Source organism: Tupaia chinensis, unplaced genomic scaffold (assembly GCF_000334495.1).
Source record: "Tupaia chinensis unplaced genomic scaffold, TupChi_1.0 Scaffold000513_1, whole genome shotgun sequence".
Classification (NCBI taxonomy): domain Eukaryota; kingdom Metazoa; phylum Chordata; class Mammalia; order Scandentia; family Tupaiidae; genus Tupaia; species Tupaia belangeri.
The window spans coordinates 213,826-226,783 of NW_006160026.1; the positions used below are offsets into that span (position 1 = coordinate 213,826).

The window sequence follows — 12,958 nt, forward strand, 5'->3', positions numbered from 1 at the left end:
GCAGGGACAGTTTACGGCTGCTGCCCAGGAGACACGTCAGACCATGCGCTCCCCATATTCACAGAGCACAATGCACCCACACTGGCAGGGAGCAGAGTGCAGGCAGGGGATGTTTATTCAAACTTTGCAGGTTTGCAAGGTGCCATGGTTAAATAAAGGCAAACACGAACTTCGGAACCTGACAGGTGTGAATTCATATCACTTTCCTGTAGCCTGTTTTTTTCTATAACCTTGGAAGAGTTGCTTAAACTTTCTGAGCCTGCATTCTTTAATCTGCCGCTCAAGACTATTGAAAAGATTGATGAGATAGTTTATGCAAAGTGCCTACCACAATGGCAGGCACGTTGTAGGTGCAAAAACGTCAATTCCTTCTCCCTCTCTCTTTTTTTAAATAGACTATGTTCCTCAAAATATGGGTTTACAACTCTTTTCGTGGCGACTCAGAGGAAGTCAGCTGCTTCAAAATGAAGCTGAATATCTCCTTCCCTGACGCTGTCTGCCAGAAACTCATTGAAGTGGACAATGAATGCAAACTTCATAATTTTTACGAGAAGCATAGAAGTTGCTAAAGTTGCTGCTGATGCTTTGGATGAAGAATGGAAGAGTTATGTTGTCTGAATCAGTGGTGGAAATTACAAACAAGGTTTCTCCATGAAGCGAGGTTTCTTGACCCACGGCCGTGTCTGCCTGCTACTGAGTAAGGGACATTCCTGTTACAGACCAAGGAGAGCTGGAGAAAGAAAGCACACATCTGTTCAGAGCTGCATTGTGGATGCCAATCTGAGCATTCTCAATTTGGTTATTGTTAGAAAAAAGAGAGAGAAGGATATTCCACAAATTACTGATACCGCAATGCCTTATCGCCTGGGGCCTAAGAGAGCTAGCAGAATCCAAAAACTTTTCAGTCTCTCTAAAAACAATGTCCACCAATATGTTGTAAGAAAACCCTTAAATAAAGAAGGTAAGATACCTAGGACCAAAACCTAAGATTCAGTGTCCTGCAACACAAACAGTGGCTTATTACTCTCAAGAAACAATACACTGGGAACCAGCAGTTAGCATAATGGCTATGTCGCTGGACTCCCATGTAGTCGACCGCGGTTTGCGTCCCGGACCCGGTGGCTTAAAATTCATGCCGGGCACGTGTGTGTGCGTGCCCAAGATCCCGAGAGGAGACTGGAGGAGAAGGGACTGCAGCATGACTGTATCCCCTCTGGGAGGTGATTTCTCACTTTCTGTCTCTATATCTCTCTCTGTCTGGTGAGCACACATGCCCTATAGTGAAAACCCTCTCAAAAAAAAAAAAAAAAAGAAAAAAGAAACAATATACTAAGAAAAATAACGAAGAGGCAGCAGAATATGCTAAACTTTTGGCCAAGAGAATGAAGGAGGCTAAAGAAAAATGCCAAGAACAGATTGCGAAGAGACGCAGGCTGTCCTCTCTGAGAGCTTCTACTTCTAAGTCTGAATCCAGTCAAAAACAAGATTTTTAAAAGAGAAGCAAATAAATAAAATTAGATCTCAAGAAAAAAAATGTGGGTTTATAGAAAAGTTGAGCAGCAAGTACAGAGACTTTCTATATCCCTTGCTTCCATACACCTACAGCCTCTCTCACCGTCAGCATCCCGCACCAGCTCGGAATATCTGCTACAATCAAACCTACATTAATGTAGCATTGTCACCCAAAGCCTGTAGTTTTCAGTAGGGTTCTTGGTATTGTAAATTCTAAGGGTTTTGATAAATGTAAAAAGATATGTATCCAGGACGGTCAGATGGGGTAATGGTTATCTGGACTTCCATGTAGTCAACCACGGTTCGAGTTCCAGACCCGGTGGCTTGAAACTCACACCAAGTGTATGTGCATGCATGCCAAAGATCCCAAGAGGAGAACAGAGGAGAATGGATCACAGTGTGGCCATCCCCCCTGGGGGTGGGGGGCAGCTTTCTGTCTCTCTGTCTCTTTAGCGAGCACATGTGCCCTATAACAAAAATTTTAAAGTCTCTCAAAAGTAAAATAAAATAAAATAAAAAGACATGCATTGACCAGTGTAATATTACAGAATAGAGTTCTACCCTAAAAATCCTCCCTGTTCCTCCTGTTTATTCCTCCCTACTGCCAACCCCTAGAACCACTGATCTTTGTTCTTTCTCTCTGTTTTGCCTCTTCCAGAATGTGATATTGGTAGAATCATACAGTAGGTAGCCTTTTTCGAATTGGTTTCTTTCACTTAAGTAATATGCATTTAAGATTTTGACAGGTGGGGCCATCTCGGGCTATGGTGGTTAAGGCAACAGGATCCTACATGGCTGACTGCGCACTTCTTACTCTGGACCCAGGATCCTGAGGGACACACTGGGCGTGAGTGCATTATGCCCAGGATCCTGAAGGGGGGAGAATGAAGGAGAGGAGCATGACCATTCCCTATGGGGATTTTTCCCCCTTGGGAATATTTTTAAAACTAGAAATTCTTCTATGTGCTTTTGTTGTTTGATAGCTCATTTCTTTTTAGTGCTGAATATATTCCATTATGTAGATTAGTACAATTTATTAACTAATTGAAGGACATCCTAGCTGCTTATAAATTTTGGCAGTTATAAACAAGGCTATTACAAATATCTGTGTGTAAGTTTCTACATGCACAAAAATTTTTAACCTATTTAAGTAAATACTAAGAAGTGTGATTGCTAGATTGTGCTGTAAGATTCAATTTAGTTTTGTAAGAAACTGCCAAACTGTCTTCTAAAACAACTGTATCATTTTGTACCCATCCCCACCCCAAGGTGTCTGAGAGTCTCTATGGCATCCCATCCTCATCAATATCAGCATTTAGTGTTGTCAATGTTTTATTTTTTTTACCATGCTAAAAGGTTTGTGCTTTCTCTTTTCAGGTTTAGGAATTGCAAATACTGGGAAATCAACTGGGAAATCCTAAACATGATTTAGCATTAGGCTAAGACATGAAGGGCAACAATGACCCCAAATTTTAAAAATCCCCAACCCCTACTATACCTTGCAGAGCATGGCTGTTAATATATTAAACAATGAAGAGTGTCGCAGTGCTATTCTGTCTAGAGGGTATTACAAACCCAACGTCACAACACTCTTGTGCGATGGAGTGGGCAAATTCTAACCATATCCAGAGTCAAGAAAGTGAACAGGAGTTCAGGACCAGCAGTTAGCGTAATGGCTATGTCGTTGGACTCCCATGTAGTCGACTGCGGTTCGCGTCACAGACCCGGTGGCTTAAAACTCATGCCAGCCGTGTGTGCATGTGTGCCCAAGATCCCAAGAGGAGAATAGAGGAGAAGGGATTGCGGCATGGTCATTCCCCCCCCCCGGGGGGGGGGGATTTCTCAATTCCATTTGGAAAAATTTTTATTCTCAACAAATGGGGCTGGGATAGCAGGATGTCCATATGCAAAAAAAAAAAAAAAAAAAGAAAGTGAACAAGAGTTGAAAATAACCTATGTCCATTCCATCACAAAATTTATCGTGTACCTTTCACAGTCTCAAAAGACGGACAAAGAGCAAATGTTTGTGCAGAAATGAGAGCATAGACCCTCAGAATAAGAGTTAGACTGGGAATAAAAGAAGGTGGAAGCTGTTCTATTTGGGAAAATCCCATGAACAAAGACCCTGAGGAAAGTCTTGCTTTGGGATAAAAACGATAAAGAAAAAGGGAAGGAAGCTTATCTAACCCAGAACTAGATCATAACTGGTACAAACTAATTGGTGATATGAGGGTCCACATTGCTGATAAAAGATAGTGAGAGGTAGGGAAAAATCTGTGCTGTGTTTGACATACTTTGCATAAGAACACCTGCTGATATCCCAAGGAACACACTTTAATCTCATTTGTTATGGTGCATTGCTTTTGTTAGCCTGTGACAAATGCATTTTAAAGCTTATTTAAATAAGATGGAAAATGGAGTTATGTCTTCACAGTTTAAATAAAATATAGATCAATTTGGGTGGCCAAATAGCCTGTTGAATTATCTGTTACCCATTTTGGTTTTCTTTCTCTGTGCTTTTTGGTTTGTTTATTTTGTTTTGTTTTATATTTTTCTAAAGTAAGTATATTAGAAAGAACAAACTTTTAGGAGTTTTTTTTTAACTCTGTTCATATATGATTCTTTACTAAGATGGGGAAAATGCATTTTATTTTACTACTAAGTTATTTTGTTTACTATTTTAACTAGCCATTAAAATTGGCATATTATTCAAGGTCACAAAGACATAGCCAGGATAAAAACATGGATCTTATCATCTTTATCAAGAGTATTTGCCATATTAAAAACTTTTGGGAAAAAAAGTGAGTAAACTATAATAAGAAGAAAGGTAACTGATTTTAATTTTTTGAAAGGGTATGACTGAAATCCATCTTTCTTCAGACCATGAGAGTAATTTGCCAAGCTTTATTAATGGCCATCTTCACATTCTTAGCAAGTTTAATTGCTAATTAATTAAAAGATGATTGGATAAACAATGGATTGTACTCACAAAATGAAGATAGCAAAATTTACTGTCATGGTGCCTAATGAACACCCTTGATCCTATTACTCTACCAGTCTTTTAGCTTCTTAATTTCTGAAGTGAAAAACTCCCAAGAGCCATTTTCTGAAAATTAGAGTTAAATCTGGTCAACATTAAGGTCAAACTGTGTTGTGGGGCAGCCACAGGCAATCATAATTTAATTAAAGCAGAATAGGAAAAAATTGCAGCAAGTAAAACAGGCTTGAACAGGGAACCAGCAGTTAGCGTAATGGCTATGTCTCTGGACTCCCACGTAGTCGACTGTGGTTCGTGTCCAGGACCCGGTGGCTTAAAACTCACGCCGGGCGCGTGTGCGTGCGTGCCCAAGATCCCGAGAGGAGAATGGAGGAGAAGGGATTGCGGCGTGACCATCCCCCCTGGGGGGTGATTCCTCGCTTTCTGTCTCTATGTCTCTCTCTGTCTGTCTGGCGAGCGCACGCGCCCTACAGTGAAAATCTCTCCAAAAAAAAAAACAGGCTTGAACAGTGACAGAAGTCTTGGTCTTAACATCAGGGCACCTATATCCCCTTTAGTATTGTGGATGCTGTCGACAGGTCCTTGAGGTGTTCTGGGCCTCATTTTTCTCATCTATAAAATGAAGATGATTAGCTCAGTTTCAAATAAAAGAAACCCAAATATAACAATGGTCCAAATAAGATAGAAATTCATTTTTTAACTCATAAAAAATCCAGAGATAAACAGTAAATGACTTGTGGCACTTCTACTCCACAGAGATTTCAGAGTCCAGGTTGTTTCTATCTTGTTTTTTTCTCCATGCAATGGACTTCTCGTTCCAAGACCACCCATCATCTAAGGGGGCTGATCCAACACCAACCTTTGCACCTACATTCAAATAAATAAATGCATAAAAAAGAAAGCAAGCCATATATACTAGATCGTCACTGAGGAAAGTTCTGGAAGTCATCACACGACACTTCACAATGGTCAGAACTTAGGCATGGCCCAAGAGAGCTGCAAGTGAGGCTGTAGATTTTAGTGTTATTCGTGACTGCCATGTGTCCAGCATGGGTGGGTTTAATCATTACATAGAAAATGGAGAGTGGAAATTGGGAGATACCTAGCTGTCTCTGATCCAAGATACAGACGAAAGATTTGTTATGAGAGCACAGTAAGATTACCACTGTGAAATGGCTAGCCAAATATCTGGCTCATAGTATATGTTGTCTAACTGCTGGCTGATTCTGATAGATGAAAAGAGAAAATAAAATTTCCCTGAGACTCTTGAACCTTCTAGAAGGTAATGGGAATCTGATCTGTTAAAGCACACATCTACAAAATCCACTGATGGTCACTGATGAAACAGGAAATGGCGCATCTTCAAAACAAGCCTCTGTTCTAGTCCAAGGGAGCAAGAAGTGTTCTTTGTCTTCTGCAGCCCATTCCTCCATCTCTTTGAGTGTATGGGTTTTACTTCCCAAATCCCAAATCTTCCTCTGCCAAGACACAGTTCAAATGTCATTTGTTTAAGAATATTCCCTGACACCCTAGGCTGAGAGTGCATTTCTCTACACATATTAATAATTGTTTTAAATTACAGTAATTCCTTTCCAGAATATTCCAATCAAACAAAAAAGAAGAAGAAAACACAGACAAATTTTCAAACTTGTAACATCTGAATCAGGGTAGGAGATAACAACAACAAAAAGGCATTAATTGCAAATACGTTGAACTATACAAGCACCATAAAAATTTTAGCTTGTATCTTTCTCACTTGTGATGCCTTTTAACATCTTTTAGCATTTTCCACTAAGACCAATAGCATACTAAGTAGAACTGACATGCTCTTTGTTACACCCCTGGATCATCCTTTTAATAGGGGGATATAATCTCATTACAAGCTCTGGTAGTCATCCAGATTACAATCTTAATTGCCAGTAAAGGTAAAAGTATAGTAATATATGCTTAGCTTTATTGTGTGTGTATGTGTGTGTGTGTGTGTGTGTGTGTGTGTGCGTGCGTGCGTAATGGCATAATTAAAGAAGAGCAAGAGATTTTTCTATAAGCCAGGCTTCTCAGCCTCAGGCTATAAAGATTTCCCTCCCTTTTGAATGTGATATTTACTTAGTATCCAGTCTTAGGGAAACTATACAATATTTTAAAGATTCTCTTACACACATACATACACACACACACACACAAATGAATGGTTGACCCTGCCTCCACTTAAAATGTTTCCCTGCTTGTATTCAAATGTGTCCATGTAATTAAAGTTAAGAGAAAGAACTTTGGAAACATAAGATGTGTATTTCTGTGCTGAGATTCTCTTACTTTCTGTCATTATTGACTTCGAATAAATCAGTTAGTGTTTCTGGGACTCAGTTTTTCATCCATGACACAGGACTGCAAAAGCTTACTACACATGAGAATCAAATTGTTCTTTAAAAAGTATATTCATGTTCTAAAACTCTAAGCTACTTTATTGTTTTATAAATTACCATTACTAGGTGCTTGCCTTGAGTAATGCACTAAAGCCACATGTGCTATCTGTTCTTCACTTTTCTAATATAGAACCTCAAAGTTGAAAGGTATCTTAATGATTCTCAATTTTCTGAGTTAGCTCACAATCACCTCCTAGCTTCCTCTTTAAAGCAGGGATTCAGCTGTGATTGCAGAATGGATTTGAACATGTATCCAGAAAAAGTATTGCCAAGAATGAAGACCAATCTTACAGACTTGGAAATAAAAGTATTAGTAGGTATGGATGAGGGTCAGAGGTGAAACTGTATATGAGCCTATGATGGAAAGTTGATCAACATGAAATAATGAACATGTGTGCATTATAAACTACGAGGCTGAGGACAAGGAGCTAGAAAGGAGTCAATAACAGACAATCAATGAAAAGACAATTGCAGAATCCAAACTTGGAAGCAGAATAATCAAGCTAATGATCCAATCTGATCAAAATCATAGATGTAAGTTATATGGAAAGGACTCTGCAGTCAGATTAGGATATTTGGACAGTTGTTGTGGCTAGTAAAAAATTCTCCTTCCATGATGGAGTGTCTCAGTGTCTATCCATGCTCTCCTTGGGTCCTTGCTGCACCTGTTTCTCTCCCTGGCTCCTTCTATAAAAAGGAACATGTGTTTTCTTTTTACTTTAGTTAATTTTCTTAAAGCCCAACTTTTTCCATGAATTATCAGAAGATGCTAAAATACACACACAGAAAATGAATTGTTAAACATAAATTCTAAAATCAGGACTAAAAAGTTATTAATTAGTATGCTGAGGGGTTACATGAGATGAAGAAATAAATAGCTCTGGGAAAGAAAGAGAGCATAAGTGATACAGTCATAAAGACCTACCTGTTTGCTAAAGTTGAGCTGGGATTGGGTTCTGAGCTCCACAGGAGGCCAGAAATTAAGAGCAAATAGTCAGATTCTATACTTTCTATCATCCATATGACAATAAGAGACAGAAGTTTTCCTAGAACATGTCTCCAAAGAAAATTTTTCTTCTGTGATAGACAGTGTTCTACAGCAATTCCAGAGAAAAGGAAATGCAGATTTGTAACATTATCTCCTTCAAGGGCTCTCCATTGAAACACAGAAGTCAATGCTGAAGGGGAAGAGTAGGGTAGCTGCCTCCAGTTCCCACAAAGGCAATGTGGATGGACTGACTCCAGTTCCTGTCACAGCTAATGCAGCCCCTGACCCCTTCTTAGAGCTCTCCGTGGTTCTGACTCATCTCATCAACCCTAACTTTATGATCCAAGTTCAACCCACAAATTTCTTTCTTTTTTCCAGCTCATGTAGATTAACTTAACTTTTTTTTTACCATCTTGAATCTATGCAGAATTATCTAAGGATTAGCATTCTGTTAGGCTTCAAGTAAAGATTTTGAGCATACTGGAGGTGCTCAAGAAGTGCAAATACTGGCCCTGGTAGCTCCCTTACTTTCATTCTCAAATCCATTATGTAAGCCCATCCTTGTGCTCTGAGACATTCAGCACTCCCATGCATAGTACCTAACAAATAATGGAATGTAACACTAACAACGCTGAAAACATGCTTAGTAAGTGTGAGCCACACATGTGATCTCATCAAATCTTCAGCAGATGCTTCAGGAGAATTTCCAGTATATTCCCATTTTGTGCATATGAAAATTGAAACAGAGATCATCTAGAATGGTGGTCATGTTCAAGAATTAACAATAACAATATAGGTAAGATTGCCTGGACTCCTATAATGTGCTCAGCACTATTCTAAGATGCATGCATGTGCCTTAGAATAAAGTACTGATTTATACAAACAGAGGTATATTTATCTAAGCTTTATAACAATACTACGAGATAGGTACTATTTTATCCCTATTTCACAGGAAAGAAAACTGAAACTAAGTAAGCTGCCAGGAATAGGAGTGGCACTAGGAATGGAGCTGGTGCACAAACCAGGTAATCTGCCTTCAAAATCCAAGAGAACAAGTGCCCTTCGGAGGATAAATAGTCAGTTCTGAAGAATGTAAGCAGCTCAGCAGAAAGGGACCATCAGAAACACTCCGCCCCAGTTTGGGGCCAGTACTTTTTGCTGTGGCTATTTGACCTGGACTCACCTTGAGGCCCTCAGGAATAATGCACCAAAAAGCCTACCTTAAAACCACCAGTTCCTGAAGCCAGGACTGCCGAATAGTGGCCTCTGCAGATCTAGAAAGAACTGGAATAAACTGCATCTTACTGGATGTTCCTGAGGAACAGCTGGGGTGGGGGCAGCATTGGCACATAACACTTGCAAATTGGAAGTAATGTGAAGCCAATGCTGGTCAGCTGTCCCAGAAATCACATTCAGGGCAAAAACATCTAGGCTGCATTAACCTTTTGTGTTTCCAAATTGTAGTCTTAATCTCTTTCCATCAGCTTACTTATAATTGCATCAGAGACCCCACAAACCTATCATTATTCCTCTCAGAGGCCCCAAGGCAAATCATTTGTGTGTTCTCTGATTGTGTGCCCTGTTAGTTAAGTGGGGAAAATGAAAAAGCCTTCTTCACCAGTGTGCTGTGAGAATTCATGGGATTCCTACACACTGCACTTTGAAAATATATTATTGCCTTCAAAGGAAACTTGCCTCTTGATTATCAAAATGCAGAAAGTGTAGGAGGAGTGGGGGAAACCAAAATTTGTCACTGAATCATTGCTTGTATAAATTTCTCATTTATTCATTCACTCAACAAATAATTCTGAGTGCTTACTACATATCAGGTATTGTGCTTGGGGCAAAGAAATTAATAGTGAACAAAACCACAGCTTCTCTCCTCAAGCAGCTGATGGTCCTTAGAGCAATGGGGCTCCATTCTGACTGTACATTTCAATAACCTACGAGGCTTATAAAAAGACCCATTCCCTGTGCCCTCAACTCAGACTAATTAAATCAAAATCTGTGAAGGAGGGACCACATTGTTACTTAATTCCCACAGGTGATTCTGGTATCTAGCAAGGGTTGAGAACCATTGATCTAGAAAGACTATATCTCCCCCTTCCCTCTGCCCTTGGTAGAGCTTTTGTTAGAATGCTTCATTATAATTACAGGATATCCTTGGCTCTTGCAGGAAATATGCTTGTCGTTTTTCTCTGGATGAAGATCATGTGGTCATTTATAGTTTCTCTGAGGCAAGAATTGGAACTCTTGAACTGAAAGACTGGGTATAGATATGGAGTGATCAGCAGTGGCCAGGCTTGGTGACTATGGTATTCATTATTCTATGTCCTTTGAGGGTGGGATTAACTTCAATCTGCATTCTCTATTCATACTAAACAAGTGACACTGAGTAAACTATCTATTTATCAACAAGAGAGGTAGTAGATGACTTCTGTTTTTATTTACCCGAATTCGCAGAACTCTTCTCTACCATTTAATGAACCACTCCTCCCTACTCTCTCAAAACCCATGTTGTTTGGCTGGAGCTGCCCCAAAGCTCTTGGCTCCAAATGATGGCACCTGCCCAAGATCAGGCCAATGAGTGATACTAAATCATTGCATATGACCTAGGTCAAGCCAATGAATGTCCATCATTAGCCTTTTGCTGGAACAATCAGCCATGATGCTTGCCCAAAGGTACTAAGCTAGCAGATGGTAAATTAGAGTTGCTGGTGCTCTTCTTAGCCACCAACTGGGGAAAGCCTGGCTGATATAAAGGTCAGCCCAGATTCCTGATGATTGGTTTGATTACCTGGATACAGTTGAGACTGAAGGTCTACCCTCAATCTTTTCATTATGTAAACTAATAATCTCCATTTTTGGTTTAAGCCTATTTAAATCATGTTTTACCTCTTACAGTTAAAAAAAAAAAAAAGTGCCCACTGATGCAGTGGGTAAATGAATGAATTCTTAGCTCCCTTCCCTTCAAGTAAGAAAACTTAAACAACCATGGCTTCTTCCCTTATCCCTTTAAGTTACTGAAAAGGGCTACTAAGGATTTGACAGCAACTGAAAGCACTGACATGTTTGTTTAACACAAATTTTCCCAGGATGTACTTTATAGAACATTACATTTTCCCATGTTCAAATAAAGTTTAGGGTTAAACTATTAAAAGGTATACTGGGGGCAAAATGTCTCAAGACTTTTTGAATCAGTGAGAATTGTAAATCTCTCATAAAAATTGAAGTATCCTGAATTTTCCCAACTTATTTAAGCACAGGACTATTTTTTTGTCCTGCATCTCCTGGGACTAGCATTTTGAAGGAAATGTCATTCTATGTGCAACCTAAAGAATGTTCTTTCCTCTTCTTGCAATACTCTTCCCACATCTTCACTCCCAAGCCTGTCCAGTTCCTATTCAATTACCATGCCTCAGCTTACACACTCCTTCCTCTAAAACATCTTTAACAATACAACTACTACCTTCCAACACCACTCCAGATGAAGTGATTTATACCTAGTATTTACCCCTTTAAATTCTCCGCCTTTACTTTGGTAATATGTACCACACAAAATTATAGTCATACATGTATTTCACACTTAGCATCTATGACAACCAGTCCACAATACAATTCCCAGTGACTCTAGTTTATAAGCTTTTGTGTAGCCGCCTCCCACATGACTTCATGGATTATGGTATATGACCGATAAAACATGGCAGAATGAGGGTATGTAACCTTAAAAGTTAGGTTATTAAGGCTTGCAGCTTTGCCTTGGGTTTGTAAATGATTCACTCTTAGGAAGCCAGCCATCATGCTATGAAGACACTCAAGAATCCTTTTAGAGACAAGCTAAGGACCCTACCAAGCAGGCTGCACCTATTGCCAGCCCTTAAGAGGAAACCTAGAGGCGGATCCTACAGCCCTAATTAAACCTTCAGAAGAATGCAGCTCCAGCCCACATCTGATGGCAATCCAGTGAGATAATACAGGTGAACCCTACCCAGCTGAGTCCTTCTGAGTTTCTGACCCTCAGAAACCATAAGACTATAAATTAATTGAGGGCCATCTCAGCTTCTGTGATGCAATAGGGACTGTACCAGAGTATAGAGCTGGAAGTCTGAACATGCAGGACACAAACACACACACACCCAGAATCCTTATGGGCTAGAGGACTGAAGGAAGGGAATTACATCTTAACCAAGCCATGTTCTCTCCCTCTGTCTCTCTCCCCCTCCTCTCCCCCTCTCCCTCTCCCTCTATATATATAGATATATATATAGAGATAGATAGATAGATAGATAGATAGATAGATAGATAGATAGATAGATAGATAGATAGATAGATAGATAGAGATAGATAGATAGATATAGATATTTCTTTTCTTCCTCCCTCTTACTCTCATGCCTGTGCACAAGCTCTACCATGAATCTTTTTAAAATTTTGTTGAGAGCCAGAGCTGAGAAGTGCTTACTATTGTGCTATGCTCCTTCCCCTCCACAAACACATGCACAGACACATGAATTCAAATGCACACATGCATGTATGCACACCTATGGGGAATCTTAACTAGAGGATAGCAGCCCCTCTTATCTGAGGTTTCACCTGCAGTTTTGATTTCCTGTGATGAACAGCTATATTCACATAATATCTCATAGTATATTGTTATAATTGTCATATTTTATTATTAACTACTGGCGTTTTCTCTTTCTGTGCTTACTTTATCAATTAAATTTTATCATAGTTATGTATGTATAGGAAAGAAACAATATATAGAGAGTTTGGTACTATCTAGAGTTTCAGGCATCCACAGGGAATCTTGAAATGTATTTCCCCTTACCCCATATAAGAAGAGACTACTGTGCTTAAAACATAAAAGGCACTCAATAGATATGAAATGGCAAACAATAAATTCATGAATAAAGCAAATTTATGTATATAGATATATACATGTATACACATATACACAAACACATATGCCTGTATATAAATACATAAATGACAAGTATGTACAGACAGAGCAGACTCCCTCTATAATTCTGGTTATAAGAG

General features: G+C 39.4%; 1 pseudogene; it reads left to right on the forward strand.

Annotated features, from left to right (window-relative positions):
- LOC106735750 (40S ribosomal protein S6 pseudogene) overlaps positions 1-248 on the forward strand; it is a 1,725-nt pseudogene extending 1,477 nt beyond the window's left edge.
- Positions 249-12,958: the final 12,710 nt, after the last annotated feature.